Here is a 23468-nt window from a genome sequence, read left to right on the forward strand (position 1 = left end):
AAAAGAGAAAGAAGAAAAAGAGAAAAAGAGGGTCAGAGAAAATATTTGAAGACATTATAGTTGAAAACGTCCCTAACATGGGAATGGAAATGGTCAATCAAGTCCAGGAAGCGCAGAGAGTCCCATACAAGATAAATCCAAGGAGAAACACACCAAGACACACATTAATCAAACTATCAAAAATTAAATGCAAAGAAAAAATATTAAAAGCAGCAAGGGAAAAGCAACAATTACCATACAAGGGAATTCCCATAAGGTTAACAGCTGATCTTTCAGCAGAAACTCTGCAAGCCAGAAGGGAGTGGCAGGACATATTTAAAGTGATGAAAGGGAAAAACCTACAACCAAGATTACTCTACCCAGCAAGGATCTCATTCAGATTCGAGGGAGAAATTAAAACCTTTACAGACAAGCAAAAGCTAAGAGAATTCAGCGCCACCAAACCAGTTCTACAACAAATGCTAAAGGAACTTCTCTAGACAAGAAACACAAGAGAAGGAAAAGACCTACAATAACAACCTCAAAACAATTAAGAATACGATAATAGGAATACACATATCAATAACTACCTTAAATGTAAATGCTCCAACCAAAAGACATAGACTGGCTGAATGGATACAAAAACAAGACCCGTATATATACTGTCTACAAGAGACCCACTTCAGACCTAGGGACACATACAGAGTGAAAGTGTGGGGATGGAAAAAGGTATTCCATGCAAATGGAAATCAAAAGAAAGCTGGAATAGCAATTCTCATATCAGACAAAATAGACTTTAAAATAAAGACTATTACAAGAGACAAAGAAGGACACTACATAATGATCAAGGGATTAATCCAAGCAGAAGATATAACAATTGTAAATATTTATGAACCCAACATAGGAGCACCTCAATACATAAGGCAAATGCTAACAGCCATAAAAGGGGAAATCAACAGTAACACAATCATAGTAGGGGACTTTAACACCCAACTTTCACCAATGGACAGATCATCCAAAATGAAAATAAATAGGGAAACACAAGCTTTAAATGATACATTAAACAAGATGGACTTAATTGATATTTATAGGACATTCCATCCAAAAACAACAGAATACACATTCTTCTCAAGTGCTCATGGAACATTCTTCAGGATAGATCATATCTTGGGTCACAAATCAAGCCTTGGTAAATGTAAGAAAATTGAAATCATATGAAGTAACTTTGTTGACCACAGTGCTATGAGACTAGATATCAATTACAGGAAAAATATCTGTAAAAAATACAAAAACATGGAAACAATACACTACTAAATAACCAAGAGATCACTGAAAAAAGTCAAACAGGAAATTTAAAAATACCTAGAAACAAATGGCAATGAAAACATGACAACCCGAAATGTATGAGATGCAGTAAAAGCAGTTCTAAGAGGGAAGTTAATAGCAATACAATCCTACCTCAAGAAACAAGAAGCATCTCAAAGAAACAACCTAACCTTACAACGCAAGCAATTAGAGTAAGAAGAACAAAAAAAAAGAAATCCCAAAGTTAGCAGAAGGAAATAAATCATAAAGATCAGATCAGAAATAAATGAAAAAGAAATAAAGGAAATGATAGCAAAGATCAATAAAACTAAAAGCTGGTTCTTTGAGAAGATAAACAAAATTGATAAACCATTAGCCAGACTCATCAAGAAAAAAAGGGAGAAGACTCAAATCAATAGAGTTAGAAATGAAAAAGGAGAAGTAACAACTGACACTGCAGAAATACAAAGGATCATGAGAGATTACTACAGGCAACTATATGGTGATAAAATGGACAACCTGGAAGAAATGGACAAATTCTTAGAAATGCATAACCTTCTGAGTCTGAATCAGGAAGAAATAGAAAATATAAACAGACCAATCACACGCGCTAAAACTGATTAAAACTCTTCCGACAGACAAAAGTCCAGGAGATGATGGCTTCACAGGTGAATTCTCTCAAATATTTAGAGAAGAGCTAATGCCTATCCTTCTCAAACTCTTCCAAAATAGAGCAGAGGGAGGAACACTCCCAAACTCATTCTACGAGGCCACCATCACCCTGATAACAAAACCAGACAAAGATCTCACAAAAAAAGAAAACTACAGGCCAATATCACTGATGAACATAGATGCAAAAATCCTCAGCAAAATACTAGCAGAGTCCAACAGCATATTTACAGGATCGCATGCCATGATCAAGTGGAGTTTATCACAGGAATGCAAGGATTCTTCAATGTGCACAAATCAATCAATATGACACACCATATTAACAAACTGAAGGAGAAAAACCATATGATCATCTCAATAAATGCAGAAAGAGCTTTCAACAAAATTGAACACCCATTTATGATAAAAACCCTCCACAGGGCTTCCCTGGTGGCGCAGTGGTTGAGAGTCCGCCTGCCGATGCAGGGGACGCGGGTTCGTGCCCCGGTCCGGGAAGATCCCACGTGCCGCGGAGCAGCTGGGCCCGTGAGCCATGGCCGCTGAGCCTGCGCGTCCGGAGCCTGTGCTCCGCAACGGGAGAGGCCACAACAGTGAGAGGCCCGCGTAACGAAAAAAAAAAAAAAAAAAAAAAAACCCTCCACAAAGTAATCATAGAGGGAACTTACCTCAACATAATAAAGGCCATATATGACAAATCCACAGCCAACATCATTCTCAATGGTGAAAAATTGAAACCATTTCCATTAAGATCAGGAACAAGACAAGGTTGCCCAGTGTCACCACTATTATTCAGCATAGCTTGGAAGTTTTAGCCGCAGCAATCAGAGAAGAAAAAGAAATTAAAAGAATCCAAATCAGAAAAGAAGTAAAACTGTCATGGTTTGCAGATGACATGATACTACATATAGAGAATTCTCAAGATGCTTCCAGAAAACTACTGGAGCTATTCAATGAATTGGGTAAAGTAGCAGGATACAAAATGAATGCACAGAAATCTCTTGAATTCCTATACAATAATGATGAATATCTGAAAGAGAAATTAAGGAAACAGTCCCATTTACCGCTGCAACAAAAAGAATAAAATACTGAGGAATAAACCTACCTAAGGAGACAAATGACCTATATGCGGAAAAGTATGACACTGATGAAAGAAATTAAAGATGATACAAACAGATTGGGGGATATACCATGTTCTTGGATTGGAAGAATCAACATTGTGAAAATGACTATACTTCCCAAAGCAGTCTACAGATTCAATGCAATCCCTATTAAAAAAACCAATGGCATTTTTCACAGAACCAAAAAATTTCATGGTTTGTATGGAAACACAAAAGACCCCGAATAGCCAAGGCAATCTTGAGAAAGAAAAACGAAGCTGGAAGAATCAGGGTCCTGGACTTCAGACTATACTACAAAGCTATGGTAATCAAGACAGTATGGTACTAGCATAAAAACAGAAATATAGATCAATGAAACAGGATAGAAAGCCCAGAGATAAACCCACACACATATGGTCACCTTATCTTTGATAAAGGAGGCAAGAATATAAAATGGAGAAAAGACAGCTTCTTCAATAAGTGGTGCTGGGAAAACTGGACAGCTACATATAAAAGAATGAGATTAGAATTATCCCTAACACATACACAAAAATAAACTCAAAATGGATTAAAGATCTAAATATAAGACCAGAAACTATAAAAGTCTTAGAGGAAAACATAGGCTGAACACTCTATGACATAAATCACAGCAAGATCCTTTTTGACCCATCTCCTAGAGAAATGGAAATAAAAACAAAAATAAACAAATGGGATCTAATGAAACTTAAAAGCTTTTGCACAGCAAAGAAAACCATAAATAAGACAAAAAGACACCCCTCAGAATGGGAGAAAATATTTGCAAACGAAGTAACTGACAAAGGATTAATCTCCAAAATTTACAAGCAGCTCATGCAGCTCAATATCAAAAAAACAAAAGAAACCAATCCAAAAATGGACAGAAGACCTAAACAGACATTTCTCCAAAGAAGATATACAGATTGCCAACAAACACATGACAGGATGCTCAACATCACTAATCATCAGAGAAATGCAAATCAAAACTACAATGAGATATCATCTCACACCAGTCAGAATGGCCATCATCAAAAAATCTAGAAACAATAAATGCTGGAGAGGGTGTGGAGAAAAGGAAACACTCTTGCATTGCTGGTGGGAATGTAAATTGATACAGCCACTATGGAGAACAGTATGGAGGTTCCTTAAAAAACTACAAATAGAACTACCATACTACCCAGCAATCCCACCTCTGGGCATATAACCTGAGAAAACCATAATTCAAAGAGAGTCATGTACCAAAATGTTCATTGCAGCTCTATTTACTATAGCCAGGACATGGAAGCAACCTAAGTGTCCATCAACAGATGAATGGATAAAGAAGATGTGGCACATATATACAATGGAATATTACTCAGCCATAAAAAGAAATGAAACTAAGTTATTTGTAGTGGGGTGGATGGACCTGAAGTCTGTCATACAGAGTGAAGTTAGTCAGAAGGAGAAAAACAAATACCGTATGCTAACACATATATATGGAATCTAAGAAAAAAAAAAATGTCCTGAAGAGCCTAGGGATAGGATGGGAATAAAACACAGACCTACTAGAGAATGAACTTGAGGATATGGGGAGGCGGAAGGGTAAGCTGTGACAAAGTGAGAGTGTGGCATGGACATATATACACTACCAAACATAAAACAGATAGCTAGTGGGAAGCAGCCACATGGCACAGGAAGATCAGCTAGGTTGTTTGTGACCACCTAGAGGGGTGGGATAGGGAGGGTGGGAGGGAGGGAGACACAAGAGGGAAGAGATATGGGAACATATGTATATGTATAACTGATTCACTTTGTTGTAAAGCAGAAACTAACACACCATTGTAAAGCAATTATACTCCAATACAGATGTTAAAATATATATATATATATATATATTAAAATAAATAAATAAAATAAAATAAAAACTACAATGAGGTATCACCTCACAGTGGTCAGAATGGCCATTATCAAAAAATCTACAAACAATAAATGCTAGAGAGTGTGTGGAGAAATGGGAACCTTCTTGCACTGTTAGACGCAATGTAAATTGATACAGCCACTATGGAGAACAATATGGAGGTTCCTTAAAAATCTAAAAATAGAATTACCATACGACCTAGCAATCCCACTACTGGGCATATACCCCTGAAAACCATAATTCAAAAAGAGTCATGTACCACAATGTTCACTGCAGCTCTATTTACAATAGCCAGGACATAGAACCAACCTAAAGGTCCATCAAGAGATGAATGGATAAAGAAGATGTGGCACATATATACCATGGAATATTACTCAGCCATAAAAAGAAACAAAATTGCGCTCTTTGTAGTGAGATGGATGGACCTAGAGACTCATACCAAGTGAAGTAAGTGAGAAAGAGAAAAACAAATACTGTATGCTAACACTTATATATGTAATCTAAAAAAAAAAAATGTTCTGAAGAACCTAGGGGCAGGACCAGAATAAAGACACAGATGTAGAGAATAGACTTGAGGACAGGGGGACGGGGAAGGGTAAGCTGGGACGAAGTGAAAGAGTGGCATGTACATATATACACTATCTAATGTAAAATAGCTAGTGGGAAGCAGCCGCATAGACCAGGGAGTTTAGCTTGGTGCTTTGTGTCCACCTAGAGGGGTAGGATAGGGAGGGTGGGAAGGAGATGCAACAGGGAAGAGATATGGGAACATATGTATATGTATAGCTGATTCACTTGGTTATAAAGCAGAAACTAACACACCATAGTAAATCAATTATACTCCAATAAAGATGTTTTAAAAAAAAAACTAAAAAATAAAATGTATTTTTCCAGAGAATGTTAGTAAACTGCCAGACCAAATACTGGCAACTTCGCCTAAATAAATAAATAAATAAATTCAGGAAGTCAAAAGGAAGGAACAGGGAAGCCAAGAAGAGATAAAGTTCAGGGTGATTATTATACTTAATTATTTTTATTTATGTTATTTGAATTCTGTGTTGAAATGTCCATTGGATTCTGATATTTTTCCTAAGATACATTTAAAACTATGATTATGACAACTAAAACTAAATAAAAAATGACCTATGTTAGGTGATATGTATATTTAAAAATTAGAGCAATATATTTTGTTGTATAGCAGTTTCCAGCCTGACTGCGGAGAGAAGATGTGTGCACTTGAGTACTCAAACCACACATGCACACACATGCACACATGAATTCTCTGAATATCAAATAACCATTAAAAATAACAGGTGCTTACTGAAGTTTGAAGAGGTAAAATGAGCAAAGGCATCTGGAAAGAGATGGGTTCTATGCTGTGCATTGGAAGATATGGTGCATTTCAGTTTCAGTAAAGGGAAAATAGCGGGGAAGAGCCATGCACAAACATACAGTGGTAGAGAAATGCAATGTGTAAAGTATGTTTGATTTATCAAAAAGTATGTTTTATAGGAGCAGTGGAAGAGTCTAGGCCACATCCTCTAGCAGTGGTCTTTAAGGGCTTCAGTGGTACTTGTCTCATAAATAGTGAGAAATCTGGTTGCTTTTTGAGTAGGTGAGCACATGAACTCATCAGCGGTTAAGTTTTGTTGTTGTTGTTTTTTTTACGGTACTCGGGCCTCTCACTGTTGTGGCCTCTCCCGTTGCGGAGCACAGGCTCCGGACGCGCAGGCTCAGCGCCCATGGCTCACGGGCCCAGCCGCTCCGCGGCATGTGGGATCTTCCCGGACCGGGGCACGAACCCTCGTCCCCTGCATCTGCAGGCAGACTCTCAACCACTGCGGCACCAGGGAAGCCTGGTTAAGTTCTTTTTAAACATTAACTCTTGGTTGTACCTACGTGTGCATAAGGAACAGTCTATTATAAGTGAAACTTTTAAGAGCCCATTCACTGTTAATTCCAGTAAAATTGTCATATATTTAAATGTTACTGGTTACTAATTTACATGGACTTAATATTATCATATGGCTTTTATACTTTTTAAGGCCCAAGATCGGTGAAGTCAGCGTCCATTATGTGTTCTGCACTTATTCAGGGTGAAAACTTCTCAGCATAATTTTTTGGTGAGATGGTCAAAATGAAGACAGTCTACAAGCGAAATTATCAGAACTGTATAACCTTCTTTTAATCCTTCCTTCCAAGTATTCAGTGATTTACTCCTTAGTACCATCATTCAATATACATTCCTGAACTCCTTTTATAGTAGTTAACTAACTAATTAGTTCATGGAAAACCTAGATTAAGTCAGGGACTCAGCTAGGTGCTGAGGATTCAGAGGTGAATCAGGCTTGACCTCAAAAAGACAAGTACCTGGATAAAAGCATAGGATAGATGTACTGTGTTCATGGAAGAATGAGTGAGGGAATGGCTGTTCTACCATGTCGTTCTGTCATGACTTCATTATGGGTGGGGTAATTGGCAGAGTCATCTCAGATGCCTTCCTGACCTCTAAAGTTACCTGTCTGCAGTCTGAGGGGGCTACTTCATTCTGTTATCTCAGCGTGGCAAAATCATAGCCATTTCTCAGCAAACTATCCATTTGCGCTCACTCAGAGCATCTTTGCCATCAAATCTTTCCACTCCAAGGTGGTACCCTCCATTGGAGAGAGATGATAATAACTGCAGAAAAATTTAGGAGACTCCAAAACATAGAGGGAGAAGTTTTAAGATAATTTTCCCACCTCTCATTGGGAATCTTAGGAGGCAGCTCATTGGGTCTAAGCAGAGAGGGCTGGGAGAGTCCCAAGAGTCCAGAGTCCCCTTCACACATGGAGGGGTTATGAAAGATGCCTAAGGATGGGGATGATGTGGACAGTGAACGCGGCACTGATGAGAGGGAGAGACCATGGGGGAATTTTTGACATCCCAGCCAATGCCAATGAGTTGTGATGACCAAAAAGCATGAAACTAAGCTGGTAACAATTTTTTGTTGTTGTTTATGTTTTTTTAACATGTGACTGAATATGAAGCTTGAAAACATAACTGATATATAGAGCAAATGTCTCCTCCCTCAACATTCTCTATTAAGAAATTATCTCTCTCTTTTTTATATCTACCCCTTGTTTAAATCTTTCTCATGGCACTTTTTTGTGGGGGGAGGGAGTATACTAGAGTAACTGTGCTACTTCTGCCTTTATGAGGTGCAATCTTATTATCCAGTTGTTTCATATTTGTATTGTTATATCCTCCTGTCTTGCAGGACCGAACACAATGCCTTGTACTGCTCACATAGTAGGTACTTTGTATATAATATGTTCTGAAATTAACTGAATTGTAGAGAAAATACCATTTAGTTTGTATTCTAGAAAAGAACATTTTATACACCGCACCATAGGACAAGGTGGTATCACATTGTTCTTTCTTCTCATGTGTTTGAGTAGATTCTCACACAAACATTTAACCAAAGGAACAGGAGTATTAGCAATATTCTGTTGGTTACATGATGATAGTCTTACAGAGAATTTACCCTGAGTTTTATAAAGCAGATGAGGCAGTCTTGTGGCTCCATATGGGTATTCATTATGTCTTCAGAATGCCATTTTTCTCATCCATCATTGTAGAAGTCTCATGGCAGGGCACTATTTTAAAGAATATATAGACCTTCTATGAAGATTTAGATTTTCACTCACAAAAAATTATGTATGGAAAAACTCTGGCTGTGATTCCTGAATAAACATTAAGAATATGAACAGAGAAACTTCAGCACGGAGTCTATTATTCTAAGAATTTTCTTCTTTACCTGATCCTGGCTTCATTGCAGTAGTATTTTTCTTTCTTTTATGATTTTTTAATTTTTTATTTCATTTTCATAAATTGACATTGTCTAATTTATTCATTCCTGTTATGAGACTTGAAAAATCAGTGAACTACTGATTTAAGCTTTCCTTATTTTGGTCACTAACATCTCCATGAGTCTGTATGAGGCCCACAGACCAGCTACCTCATACTGAAAAGATGAGATATTGATTCTTTCATACATATCACATAATGTTAAAATAGTTTTGTTTGTAATCAAAGGTAGTTATAACTATAGGGATATGATTATGAAATAGGTGTTGGAGAGTTTGAGAAAATAGAAACTACTCACCCTATTAAAAATAATTTTTATGTGTCTCAAACTGTACACCATAATGACCATGAAATCCAAGTTGTATTTTTATAATAAATGTATTACTTTAAGAAGAAATATTTTTGTACCTAATTAAGGTATATGACAAACCAAAACTTGAAATAAAAGTCTTAATATTTGACATTTTATATAAATTTATACATTTTATATTATATACATTTATTGTATTTATATACATTTATTGTCTATATTTTATATTTCTCCCTATATATACTTACATAGTTATTTTCAAAAGAATTTGCATTTTAGAACCACCTAATACTTTAGTGATAACTTATTAAAAGAGAAAAACAAACAAGTACAACAACAGCACAAAAAACTCTCCAGACTGAAAATGCATTGGCCATAAATTTACATAGTTATTTCAGACTCTTTTAACCTGTATCCTACAGCATCAGGCTAAAGAAGACAAATACTTTGGATGGAAGCAAATGTCTTTGCAGTGTTCTTAAAAATTTATTAATACAGAAATTAATACAGAAATACTGGAAACAGAGTATATTTTAAATTTCTTTTAGGATCACAGCTATATTTTCCTTCTCATAGTTAATATGAAGATTTAATCACTATTGGGAATTGAGGTCCACAAAGAAGGAGAAAAAAATAGCTCTTCAGTGACCAAATGTGACTTTCAGAAATCACACTTGGTGATTAATGTGATTAATCCTGCATTTAAATGGAGTCAGAAAAGAAGAAATAAGAACACATTACTTCTCCTTTTGAACTATATTTCACATTATAAATGCTAATATCAAACAAAGAGTAGAGAGTCATGTGAAAAAACTGTAAGGGGTAATTCAATACAGAAACTTACATGGAATTATTTTCCATTAACTAATCAAAATCTTCATTAATGTAAATGAAATCTATTTTAGCTTCAAGGAGTGTCGTTGATTCTTTAAGGGATCTGAAAGAGTAAAGAACGAATGTATAAGAATAGTAATACGATGGTAATGTATAATAATTATACACCGACCTAATTGCACAATATAGTACAAAGTGTAATCATTACTGTGAAGAGCAATTTAGTAATCACTAAAAATTCTTAGGTGTTCTTCATGGTCCAGTGACACAAAGCAAATGTATGTTTTATAGCAATGTCAGTCATCACTTTTGAATTGATTTTAAGATTTTCCTTATTGAGTAAAAAAATTATCTGTTGTTGATTTCAAATAAATATGAAAGTGCTTTGATATTACATTACTTAGAATGTACATAAATTCCATGCTTTAGCCTTCTACAACTGAACCTAATACTTTTTCCCCCCTTCCATACAAACTGAAATGTCCTTTGAGTAAAATCCTTCCTGATATATCCCTTTTTGTTGATATGTCCAAGAGGTATGCTAATTCCAGAAAAAAAATGAGACAAGAATCTTAATCTAAATCACAAAATCTTTTATAAATAGAATTGAATAACCTCCAGGTACTATCTTCTTTAGCCTGGTAAATTAATGTAAATAAATTTTAGACAATAGATTTTTTTCTCCCTTTGAAGAAGTCATTTTTTACCTTTTAGAGGTTTACCGATAGCAAGCTAAATAAAATAATAAGCTTTTCTGTTTTTTTGTACTCTGGTGGGACTAAAAATGAACAACAGCCTCTTTGCTAAGCCTGTCTATGTCTCTCCAGCTTTCTAGGCATATTTCATTTAAATGATTCCTTGGCCTCCGAGAACGTGCCCATTCATAGTCTCAGCGTGCAGTTGGGCCAGTGGCCACCTCTGATGCGCCATAGATTTGTGGGGGGAGAAAACATTGTTCTGTTTGTCACCGCTTCTCACTTTCATGTGCATCAGCTGGGGATCTTGTTCAGCTGCAGTTTCCAAGTCAACAGGGCTAGGGCGGTGCCCGAGAGTCCATATTTCTAGCTAGCCTCGGGTGAACTGAGGCTGCGGTCCACTGGACCTCATTTTGTCTGCTAAGCAGCCCCTATGTGATGTATTTTCATCTTTTCTCTTAATTAAATGAAAGTTCTTGAGGAAAGAGACCTAACGTATCTTTATGTTTTCCCATCAGGGCCAAGCATAGCACTGGGCATATAGTGGGTACTCAATAAGTGTTCGTTGCTTATCAGAAAATAAGAATAGACCGATGGCCCTTTGGTGACCTAACTTTTGTTTCCTTTCACAATGTATGAACAATAAGTGGCCCTCTTCTCAAACTGTAAGTTAATAGGGTACAACTCTGAATAGTGGTATTGCCTGAGAATAGAAAGGTGAATTTTAATGCTATACTGGAAGTCACAGAACCAGATAACGAATTTACAGCTAGTTCTTTTTGCCTATCCTCTGACCTCCCCGTCTGGGTAGAATATATTCTAGGATGGGTGCCCTCTTCAACTCAAAGAAATAAAAGCACTGCATGGTACAAAGTACTGGGGTCATACGCCTTTTTAAGGGAAGGGAAGGTAAATAGGAGGCTGAGGATATTGCCTTGAAAGTTCTTTCCAATTTGAAAGTGTCAGTGTATATTCATGCAGAACTCTGTGTGCGTTGCTTTGACCTATTCCTCCTCTTTCTAAGAAGTGAAATTGTTTGAGGCAATTTATCCATAGTATCACTCAGTTAAAATTGCTTCTAAGCATTTTTGAGTACTGAAAAGGTAAAAAGTGTGTGGCTATTTTGTTTTGCTCTTAGATCACTAGGAGTCCATTTTCAAATGTGCGAAGTGAAGCCATCCCATGGGTTGAACAGCTTGACTTCCCTGTGTGAGGGGTGGGTAACTATTCTTAGCATGTAGACAGTCTTTTACATGCTCTGTGCTTAAAAACCATTGTTGCTTTGATTTTTTTCTAGTATTCCATGTCAGTAATGGCTTAGCTAAATGAGAAGAATGGTTGAAAGCATATTAACATCAAGTTCCAAATATAGAGAGATTAAATGACCTTCATAAGGCCAACACACTAGTCATTGACAAATACGCACCAGATCTTATCTCAAATCCCCAAGTTACTTTACCAAGTTAGCTCATTCTTTCTTCCTAGACATCTTATTTCCAGGAAATTGTGAAGGTCTATACAACTTTTGAAAGTAAGAAATGTGTCTTATTGTCAGACCTGAGAGACTAGAAAAGCAATGGTTATACTGTTAAAAACATTATAACTTATAGCAGAGTTTTAAATTGACTTTGGGCTATTTTTAGAACCCTTAGAAGATAGGGCAAGTCATTCCTTTTTAGAAATAATGTCATCATTTATGGACAGAAAATAGTTCTCCATTCTAAGGAATAGTTCTCTGTAGGATTTGCTGAGTTTTCTATAGCTAGAGTTACTAAACAAAATAAATGATGTCCCAGAATATTCTGTTGTCTTTGGTTTCAAACAGTGTTATTTTATTATGTTGTTTCATTCCTGGCTACCTAAGTGGCACAGCGGAAACCTCTCTTCAGAATCTAGTGCCTAAAAAACAAATATTTATGGATCTTGAGGTCAGTGTAAATTCAGCATACAAGATATCTTTTTTTGCCTTCAAGGTACTTTCCCGATGCTTATCTTTATGAAACATGAATCACTTGAAAACATAAAGTTTCTGAGAAGGTTAATGTCATGGACCAAAAAGAATGGAATCACAAAACCTGAAACACATTTCTGTTAATGAAGCTCTTTCTCAGAAACTTGTTTTGTCTTCCCAGTTTCCCTTCTTTAACCATTGTACCCTGGCAATACTAGTGCCAAGTGTTCTTTTCTTTATTGGTTTAAATGGGGAAAACAAAAGACAGAAAGCTTAATAAACTTGTCCTTTTAAAAAATTTTAGAAGCCATAGTTTAGAAAGCAATATGAACTATGCAGAAGACAAAATCGACTTTGATGTGTTATGCATTAATCTGTTAAAAATACAGTATATTTAATGGCAGAATATTAGCAGGGTATATCTATAGATGGTGGATCATTAATGTTTTGATTTTATGTTTCTTTTACACATTTTCTTCAATCAACATTCATTACCTATGTTATAAAAAAACAACAAAAACTGTTTGTAAAAGATTAAAATATATGCATATTTAAAAATTATCCATAATTATATTAGCAAACAGTGTTACATAAGTTTGGAGAGATACAAAGGAAAAGTCTTGAGAGGCAACCTGAGTAGAAAATTACCACTAACTTGTAGCTTTGATACAACCCCTGTAGTTTGGAGGGTAAATATCTCCTACTCTCCTCTTCACTTCCCTGTCCCAGCTCATCGCAAAAAACATCGGGGCTGTGTTGCTGGTCAGCAGACTTAAGCCTAAGCAGTGTGGATCCTTTGCATGATTTCTCGTTTCTCACAAGTCTCCTCCCTTCCAGCATCACCAGGCTGGCTCATTTCCTCAGCCTCCCCTCACAGTTACTGCCATGTCATACAAACTGACGCCTCTGCCTCCAGGCTCTCATACCATCAGCCCATCTCTGTTACATCACAACTAACCTTCTCCAAATATTTATTTACCATGTCACACTTCTGTTAAGGAATCCCACAAAGCCTCTATTTCTTGTTTTCTATTGTTCCAAGTTGATATATTTTTTCATGCTCTCTAGTTTATGCTATAGTTACCAAACTATTTCTCTGAGTTCATATTCTACTATTCGCCACGTCTCAATTTCTAGTTAAGTAACTCTCCTCTCACTCTCCCACATGAATCAGGCACAGTTCCCTCTCTCAACCCTTATTTGTTTGTGCTGCTGTGTAGGAATATCTTCCTCTTTTCAATCTACTCAAATACCAATGACCCTTTGATCTGGCCCAATTCCTATTTCCTCCACGAAGCCTTATGGACAAGTCAGCCTGCGGAGAGCTCTTTCTTACTGATTCTCGCTTGCTCATATAATTATGAAGATAAAAAAATATATGCAAAGCAACTACAACCACTTTTCATATACTAGACAAGGGGAATTTTCATATAAGGGGAAATGATTCTTTTTTTAGGGAAAAAAACCCAGTAGACTCTTTAGGAATAGTGAAGCTTCCCTGTAACATGGATTACTGAAGGGAGTGCCAGATTCTTCAAATTAAAGAGCAGAAATGTGGATTACCTGAGATTGTGTATGAGAGAGAGGAGGAAGCTTGGAAATACTGGAGAAGAAGAGGTGACAGGGGAGGCTGAGAAAATATAGCTACGGTAATATCTCTAGGGAAGCAGTTACCCACGTCTGGGACAGGCTGAAGAATATAAGCATTTAGTTTTAAATTAATTTCTGTCTTATGCTGAAAGCTGCACCTTCCACTATGCCAAATCTTAAATAAAGCTCATCCTGTGTCAACTGTATGATGATGTGAGATGCCAAGTGTAAACTACTAAAGAATAGAATTAGAAAACTGAAACAAAAGGACACTAGGGGAAATGCCTCACCAATAATTCTCAGCTATTGGAGTGGTTCCTGGGTTTTTCATAGTACATGAGAAAAAGCAAAGTTATTATATTTAAATATTAAAAGGGCACCTAGGTAGCTGTCTATGGGGGGTGTCACTCAATTTTGAGCCAACTATAATTCATCTCTTAAGCCTGTGATAGTTTCAGATCTGTAAACATTATTTCCTCCACAGATTATAATCTGAGGGAGAAAATAAATCTTATAATCTTTTACATCTCCACAATTGCTACCTTGAGGCAGGTGCTTAATAAATACTTGCTGGATTGCAGTTAAATTAAGTTGAAATAAGAGACTGGTTCTTCATATTTTTGAGAATATTATTGCCAATGTAAAGATGTTGTGTGTCCAGTCAAGCATTTTTATAGCATGTATACTAATTTTTTTAAAGTCTTTCAGAATACTTATATTGAAATTTATGTGGAAAGATAAATGAAACTGTATTATCAGAAATCATACAAAACAGACTGGCCAGAAAGTATTTTTTCCCTGTACTGAATAGAGAATAATCATAAGGATTTGCATTTCTTGCTGTTAGAATTATGGTTCTTAGTATTTGAATAAATCATGAACTAGGACTCTTGTAATGTTGTCTTTCTCTGTAAGTTATACAACTAGATAAGTTATATAAGGAAGGGGGAAATGTTATTTTATTCAACTTACAGTCTATGTTTGTTTTGGCTATAATAAATTAAGTCAAGATATGTGTATGTAGTATGGAGTCATTTAAGATATTTGAAGGCTTATGATTCCTACTGTTAAAAAGTCAGCCTGTCATTTTTAAACTGCAGTTTAGGGCAGGAAGCTAATATACATAATCTTATATAAAGTATATAAATACTAGTAAAAACTACATAGTATAACTTTTATCTCACCCAAAAAGGCAGTGTCAATGAGTACACATCTGTTGGTGAAATCACTTTCAAACCTTCAGAAAGTGAAATCAAAACTGAAAATAGGTGGGGAAGCTTTATTCTTAGAGCCTGATGGAAGAAATGTCATGTTCTTTAAGTTTAAATTGTTCTTTTCTTATGGACTCTAAACTTCGTTTAATTGGCAAAGTGGAGACTTTCTGCAAAAACTAATTTGATGGGTGAATCTTGAGAAGTCAGGTGTGGTAGAGATAATAGACTTTAGACAGTTGTGCTTATAGATGTTGAAGTGAGGCAGGATTATCATTCTAAGATAATTCCAAAAGTAATGCTTTTCAGAAAAGTCCATTTGAATGTGATGTCTATGATATTTTGGACACAACCAATTTATTCCCTTGAACTTTATATAAAAACATTATATAATTTATATAAATGCTCAAAAATATTATCCACTTATTTATTTGTTATCTGAAAATAGATAATCATGTTGTGTTAAGGAGGACAAATTGTTAAAATACAAAAATATTAATTAGTAACTAAGCACAAAGAAAATTATTGCCCACTCGAATATCCCTCCTTTTGTAACACCGGTATGGATGTCAGTCAGCATCTTGTTGTATGATCAGTCAGTGCCTTGAAGATTATCAGGTGCTTATGTTGTCCAACAATACAATTCAGTTTGACTGTGAAAGATTAAGGGGTGAATGTGGAAAACAAAAATGAGCCTCTTTGCATTTGTGATATGAAATTCAAATTTGAAGGGTAGAATGTGCCATAGCACAGTTTTCTTAGAAAAAATATTTCTTACACAAACCAGTGAACACTTGATTCATTGTTGATTTCTTCTAAAAATTAGTGCAAAATTGCAATTATAACAAGAACTGTAAAGATACAAATTAAATCAACTAATTTTCTTGATTCATAGTTTCAGTTTTCAAGACTAAAAGATAATTGATCTCTTTTCATAACGTAATATAAAATTATTCATTTTCATTTTAGGTGGGCTCACTTAAAATGATCCTTTTTGGTAGTTCCAATTATCCTTGAGTTCAATACTGCACTTTTCCTGTTTTAGCTTCTTTCTTAGACGTTGTTAAGATAAATATTAAAGAGCATTTTTAAAGAGAAATAAAAACAATTTCTTGTTTAAAATGATAGCATATTACATATTCTTTATAATTTCTCATTCAAAATAGAAAGCCACAATTATGTTTAATGTTTGAGCTATAAGTCAGAATACAAGAGTTTCAATCAAGTATTTTTATTTAGTTGGTTATTCTCTGGGTAAGTACTTACTGAACACCAGATACTTCTCAATGCTGGCCTTAAAACATGGAACCAGCACAATCCTACCTGGCTGTTCCTCTTCATGTCTTTGGGCAAATTCCCTGGTGTCTCTAACACTATTCATCAGACAAATGAAAGGAATCTTTAATTTCCTATTCAACTCTAACTTTCTCTTACTCTTAATTCTGAAATGGCACACATTCAACTCTGATAGGAATCCTATTCTAAAATATGAAGACTATGAAAGTACAGTATGGCTTCCCATTCTCCCAATCCTCTTTTCCTGGATACTAATAACTAGATTTTTTTTTTTTAAATTTTAGATACTGCTTTTTAACACATGACTCTGACACCTTGACAGTTCATGTACGGTATTAAATTTTATTATTCCTAGCAGGTCATTATTAAGTATATTGCTCTTTATTTACTCCTCATCTAGTTGTAAGCAGTGTGGACCGATTACAAGGGGGCAGAAATATACCTGTGCCCCAACTGTCAAGTCAAGAAAGCGACTGTTTAAACAAGACAAGCAAAGCAGTTATCTGCTGTGTTTTGTAAAACCTGGTGAAGAGCCTGTCTTTTAATATCGGTAAAGATGTAATTCTTCTCTTTATATTGCAAATGTTTATTAAGAAACAGCCTGTGACCTTTATAAATACTGTCTATGTCCCATTACATTTAGAAGGTAAAACAAACATGCTATCGGGTTATGATAGGTAGGTTTTCCTTGCTCCTCAGTGAACTAGAGAAAGTCCCATCTGATGTGCCCTGTGTACCTTTAACCATATTAAAACAGCAAAAAAAAGATCAAGAACCAAAACTACAACTGTGCCTAGTTAAAATGCTTGATTTTCAAGGAAGACTTTCAAAATACATATACTTAGTCAGGCAAAACGTCCTTTCTCTTTCCAAGGCTAACGTTTCCTTTGATTCTCTTAATTCTAGCCCCTTTTGCCTCTTTAGTGCCCATTCCATGAAATATCGCCCTGTTGTCTTTCATGTTCAATAGCACCCACTTCATCCCATATATTTCACGTTAGTTAATTAGTTTATTCAAAAGACTTTAAAATGACTTTTGTGTGTGAAGAACTGCACAGAGCATTTATTAATGAAAATAAAATGATGACATATAATTCTAACAATCATGAACATTTCTTGGGCGTTTCACACATTACTTTGTATCATTCTCACACCAACGACTATGGTTGGCATTGCTGGTATTCCCCTTTTACAGATAGAGACACCCAGAGAGAAACTTGATAGTAAGGTATGGAGCTAGCATTTGAACCTAGACCTTGAGACTGCGGAGAAGTATGACTTATGACGTCGAAGAGACACAGCTAAGTATAAGGAGGCAGACACAAAAACAGGCAAATATAATGCATGATCATTTAAATAACGGAAATATAAGAAGCAGTGATAACCCAGAAGAGCTGTGGGCAAGATTTTACAGAAGTGATGCTTGAATTGAGTTTTGAAGGAAGACTAGGACTTCATTAGGACAACAGTTTTATGATTCCTCCCACAAAACTTTGAAATCATTTTGAACTCCTGTAGCAGACTGATTGCATTAATGACCCCGATTAATGGCCTCCCTTTATCAATATCCTTTGCTCTGTAACTTTGTGGTCCCCTCCCACTCTGAACATGGTCTTCATCGTGTGATTTTCTTTGGCCAGTGAGACGAATGTGATGCAAATAGAGTCTTAAAACACACCGCACATCTCTGCTCACTTGAAGGCGTGCCTGCGCCAGCCTGCTGGAGGATGAGACACCGGAAAGAGCCAGTCAGCCCTGCTGTCCCAGCTAGGGCCCCAGACGTATGAGAGCCCGGCCAAGGTCAGCAGATGCCTGAATCAGGACTTCTTCCCCTCCACCAGCCCAACTCAGATGGTGGGCCTATCCAGCCAACCCATAAACACGTGAGCAAAAATAAAGTTTGTTGTTGTATGTCACTAAGGTTTTGTTACATAGGATTATTTTGGCAAGAGGGTACAGATATAATGCTTGCCTGTACCAGTGATATCTGTTGTACCTCTGTGATTCACTCATATTTCTTTTCCTTTCAATTATCATTACAACTATCCTATTGACAGATCAATTCCTCATTGCCTGTATCCTAGGCTACTGTAATAGCCTATTAACTGGTCTCCTTGCCTCCAAATCTTTCTCCTCTTCAACCTATCCTACAAAAAGTGAGTAGTTTTTTGTGTTTTTTTTTTTTAAACAGAGTCCTAGTGTTATCACTCACCTCCTCAAAGACCTTCAAGGGTTTATTTCCTTAAGAGCAAACTCCACAGTCTGATATTCAAGCCCTTCACACCCATCTTGTCCCAAATGTCCTTCTAGCTTACCGATTCAGGTCTCCTTTCCCCTCATCATCCTGTGCTTCTCCTCTTTGCTATCCAATATCCATGCAATTGAAGGTCTCTTATCTACCCCTTTGCTATCCGATATCCATGCAATTGAAGGTCTCTTATCTACCCCTTTGCTATCCGATATCCATGCAATTGAAGGCTTTATCTAGAAAGCCCTGCTCCCCCTTTCCAGATGTCCCAACCTTACTTTTCCTACGTATCTAGATCTTGTGTTTTTGCCCCAGGAAACTTTTCCTGATTCCCAATTCTGAGTCTTCTCACATTTTTATACCGCTTTTAGGATTCTGCACCCTCACTTTTTGCCATAGTCATGTGTGTATGGGACTTGTATATCCACGACATTAGTTTCCTAGGGCTGCCATAACAAAGTGCCACAAACTGGGTGCCTTACAACTGCAGAAACTTATTCTTTCACAGTTCTGGAGCCTAGAAGTCCAAAATCAAGGGATCAGCAGGGTCGTGCTCCCTGCAAAGCTTCTAGGGGAGGCTCCTTCCTTGCCTCTTCCAGCTCTTGGCAGCTCCAGGTGTGCCTTGGTTAGTGGCAGCAGAACTCCAATCTCTGCCTCTGTCTTCACATGGCATTCTCGCTGTGTGTGTGTCTAAACTTCCCTCTTCTCATAGGAATGCCAGTCATATTGAATTAGTGTTCACCCTAATGACTTCATCTTATATTGATTACATCTGCAAAACCCCTACTTACAAATACGATCACTTTCCCAGGTACCAGGGGTTAGGATATTAACATATCTTTGGGGGAGGGCACAATTCAGCTCATATACTCAGTATATTCGAGGGCAAGTGCTGAGTCTTTACCTTAGTACCATTCTGACTAGTAAAGCACCCCCAGGACAGGGATGATATCTTCGTCATTTTGTGTCTGCTTAGAACATGACTTTGTTGTTCAACTTTAGGCTGAAATAAATCAAATTGTTTAAACATATTTGGAAAGATCATAAAAAAGTTCTGAGGCAGCCAAGAAAGATTTATTAAGCAACAATTGTGTGGGGTATTATAAAGCCTCAAACATGGGGGTGGTTATTAATCAACACCTTTAAAAAAATCTCAGTTTGGCAGAGAGAAAAGTCCCTAACACACCACCAGAGACTGGCACATTCAATTTGAGGCAGTATGTGTGAGGGAAGAAAATAATTATCAGTTGAATATACTCTCAGATGGGGTAATAAATTAGCTAATTTAGAAAATTAGGTTGAAACTATTATGTTATCTTCAGGTTTTAAATAGTGAACTTTTGAAGACAATATTGAAGCCTATCATGCCCAGAATATTGGGGAACAAAGAGATGAGGTTATGAAAATCAAAATGTCCACCAAAGAATAGGCAGCTTCCCTGTTAAAGTCAAGGGGTGTGAGGGCTCACTAATCTTTTCAGTTAAGCTATCCTCTTGGAAAGAATAGCAGTCATGGCACCTTCCTGGCAAGCAAAGGCCAAGAAAATCGTGTCTGGATGTCACAAGACAAATCAGTAAGTGCATCTTTTTTGTTGTTGTTGTTGGAAAAATTACTTTATGAAGCCTTAAGAAGCTCTGAGTATAATTAAACTGTAGTCCAGAGTTAGATACAATTTAATAATAGATCAATTCCAAAATAAAAGTTATTGTAGATGAGACCACGAAATTTCCTAACACGTGATTTTAATATGTTGTGCTAAATTTTCTAAAACAACTCAGAGGAACCAATATTTACAGTAGATGCTGTATTTATGAAAAATCTGGCATCATCTATATTGTATATATGTACATATAAAACCAAGAGTTTATGAACTAGGAAACAGATGTTGTATATCTCAACAGCAATACTAGAGTGCAGAGTCTGAGACTGGGATTTATAACTTGGGATTTGGAAAAGGAGCAGTCATCTTGTTTTTGAAACCTGAAGTTTTTCTCAAAACCAAAGTCAAGGGCTTCCCTGGTGGCGCAGTGGTTGAGAGTCCGCCTGCCAATGCAGGGGACGTGGGTTCGTGCCCCGGTCCGGGAGGATCCCACGTGCCGCGGAGTGGCTGAGCCCGTGAGCCATGGCCGCTGAGCCTGCGCGTCCGGAGCCTGTGCTCCACAACGGGAGAGGCCACAACAGTGAGAGACCCGTGTACCGCAAAAAAAAAAAAAAAAAAAAAGTCAACATTGGAACTGCCACAGAACAGGAAAAGGGGAAGCTTTTCTCGCTTCAATTGTTCATCTGCATCAGAAAGTCCAGTATCCCTGAGATAGGAACCACTGCAGTAAGAAGCGAGTGAATAGGTTCTCCCGAAGGAGAACTTAATTGTGCCTCTGCTCTGGTCACCAGGAGCAAACTTTGCATTTCCCAACCTAATGCTTGGCAGCACCGAGACGTTTCAGTAATGGTTCATCATAAGCCCTGCGTTCTCCATCTTCATGAAATAACCTTGTCTCCCATTGAATTTCCTTTTTCTTCCTTTCTTGGGCTTCTGCTCTTTGTCTTTCTTCATGTCTATGCTTGGCTTCAGTTGCTGCATCAGTGTCTCTGATTTTTAAGTTGAAAGTGACGTCCTTCCAAAGGCTGCAGGATTCGTACTCATTCTCATCTTCCAACTTCCTCACTTTCTTCTTGATTATAGGCAACTTCTTGTCATCTATAAAAACCAGATATTTTCCCCTGTTGAGTATTTTGCATACATTACACCATTCTATTCCCCTTCAATTGAGCAGAAAGACTTCTTGTCATTTGGAGAAAAAAATATCAGCAGAAATTCCGTGCTTCTTGCCCCCATAGAAAGGTTTCGTGTGGGAGATGATATTGGCACTATAGCCAGTTTTGGAACAATTATTATTGCATTCTCCGCCTAGTTCCACCCAGGGCACTGTGAGGATAGACCTTCCAGAACCATTGGGAAATGTGAGAATGCAATGTTCATCGTGGTCTAGACACGAGGCACAGCCCTGTCCTATGTTGTACACCCCAGTTGACATTCCAGGGAATTTTGATTTGGTCCAGATATGCGCATTGAATTGTATCTTTTTGTTAAAACATTCAGCATAAAAGGCTGAAATGGCTGGGTGATGGGACACCTGCTCAGCCACGAATGTTACGCTATTCTTGGAAACCCAGAGAACTGGTCCTTCTGAAACTAGCTCCACCTCTTCAGTATCATTTTGGTAATGTCCAGTGACACGGAAAGTTCTCACCCAAAATGGGGTTGTATGGCTTTTTGGCAACCGATCCTTTCCTTCCTACGTGAAAGGCTGAGAGGTGTCATTTTACAACCTGAACCATTCCATCTCCGGCATCCTTCCGGTCACTAATACTCACAAACAGGTCCAGATGTGCAAACAGTCTGCATACATTTCTAAAAGAGAATAAATGTTGGAGGAACTACCTTAGTAAGATCCATTCCAAGCCTAACCTGTGACAACAGATGCACGATAACACTCTTGTGCTCTTCCACCGACCCTGCCTCCCCTTCATCATCTCTCTCACCATGCGAATCGAAAAGGTCAGCATCACTTGTTCCATTGGACGTGGAAGAATTAAGCGATTCCGTGGTATCTGGGCGCTTTAGACTACTTCCTGAGCGGCTGTGCGTCAAGACTGAGGCAGATCCAGAGGATGGAATCTATTAAGTACTTTCGGAATGAGCCACTCTGATGGAATCCATCCGCCCCACAGAATTCATCTTCCCTGCTAGACTAAGGGAACTCTGGGACGGTGTTTGGAGACAAGTTGACATGGCTTGGAGAAGTTAGACTGCTCCTAGGTAGTGAGTGCCCACTGCCTGTACTCCTTGGTGTTGGAGTCTGATGATGTCCCAAGGTAGCTAATACAAGGTCCACAATGGATGCTGCTCTGACTTACACAACTGAGAAGGTTCTGGAGGTAAGACAGTCTGGGAAGGCATTGCGTTGATCACAGGTTCCAAGGGACTAGGTAGATATGTTGCATCTACAGGATTAATAGTACTTATAATTCCATCTGCGTGCCTCTCTGCATTACACTGGTCTTCAGCAATCTGCAGCAACAGCGTTAATTGATTCTACCATGCTATTTGCTGTCTCTTTGAGAGTTTCAGTTTTCTTTCTCCATTCATCATCTTTGCAGTTTCGAAGTTTGTCATCAAAAAGCTTTAACTGTTCTATCAAGATTTGTAGGTAAGCATCAGCCTCTGTAAGTTTCTTATCAAAGTCTTGGACACTAGGAACAAATCCTGAATCCACACCTCCGCAAGTAGCCGTCAAGAAAGACCTTCACCAAGACCCCCGTCCTCTGTGCCTTCAGGGGAGGGAGCCGAGGGCCACTTCTGAGCACCCGCTCTTCTCCCGCCTCCACTGGATCACGGGGCTGCTGTGCAGTCAGTCCGGTCAAGTTCAGCCTGTAAGTGATTTTTGCTGTATTCCAAACTGCCACCGCAGGAAGTCAGTGGACACCCCCAACTGCTGCTTCCCACAGGGGTCAATTAAGC

General features: G+C 37.5%; 1 pseudogene; it reads right to left on the minus strand.

Annotated features, from left to right (window-relative positions):
- Window positions 1-21327: 21327 nt before the first annotated feature.
- LOC131758439 (oxysterol-binding protein-related protein 9 pseudogene) lies at window positions 21328-23244 on the minus strand (annotated as a pseudogene).
- Between the last annotated feature and the right edge of the window lie 224 nt (window positions 23245-23468).

The sequence above is a fragment of the Kogia breviceps genome, chromosome 6 (assembly GCF_026419965.1).
Source record: "Kogia breviceps isolate mKogBre1 chromosome 6, mKogBre1 haplotype 1, whole genome shotgun sequence".
Taxonomy (NCBI): Eukaryota; Metazoa; Chordata; class Mammalia; order Artiodactyla; family Physeteridae; genus Kogia; species Kogia breviceps.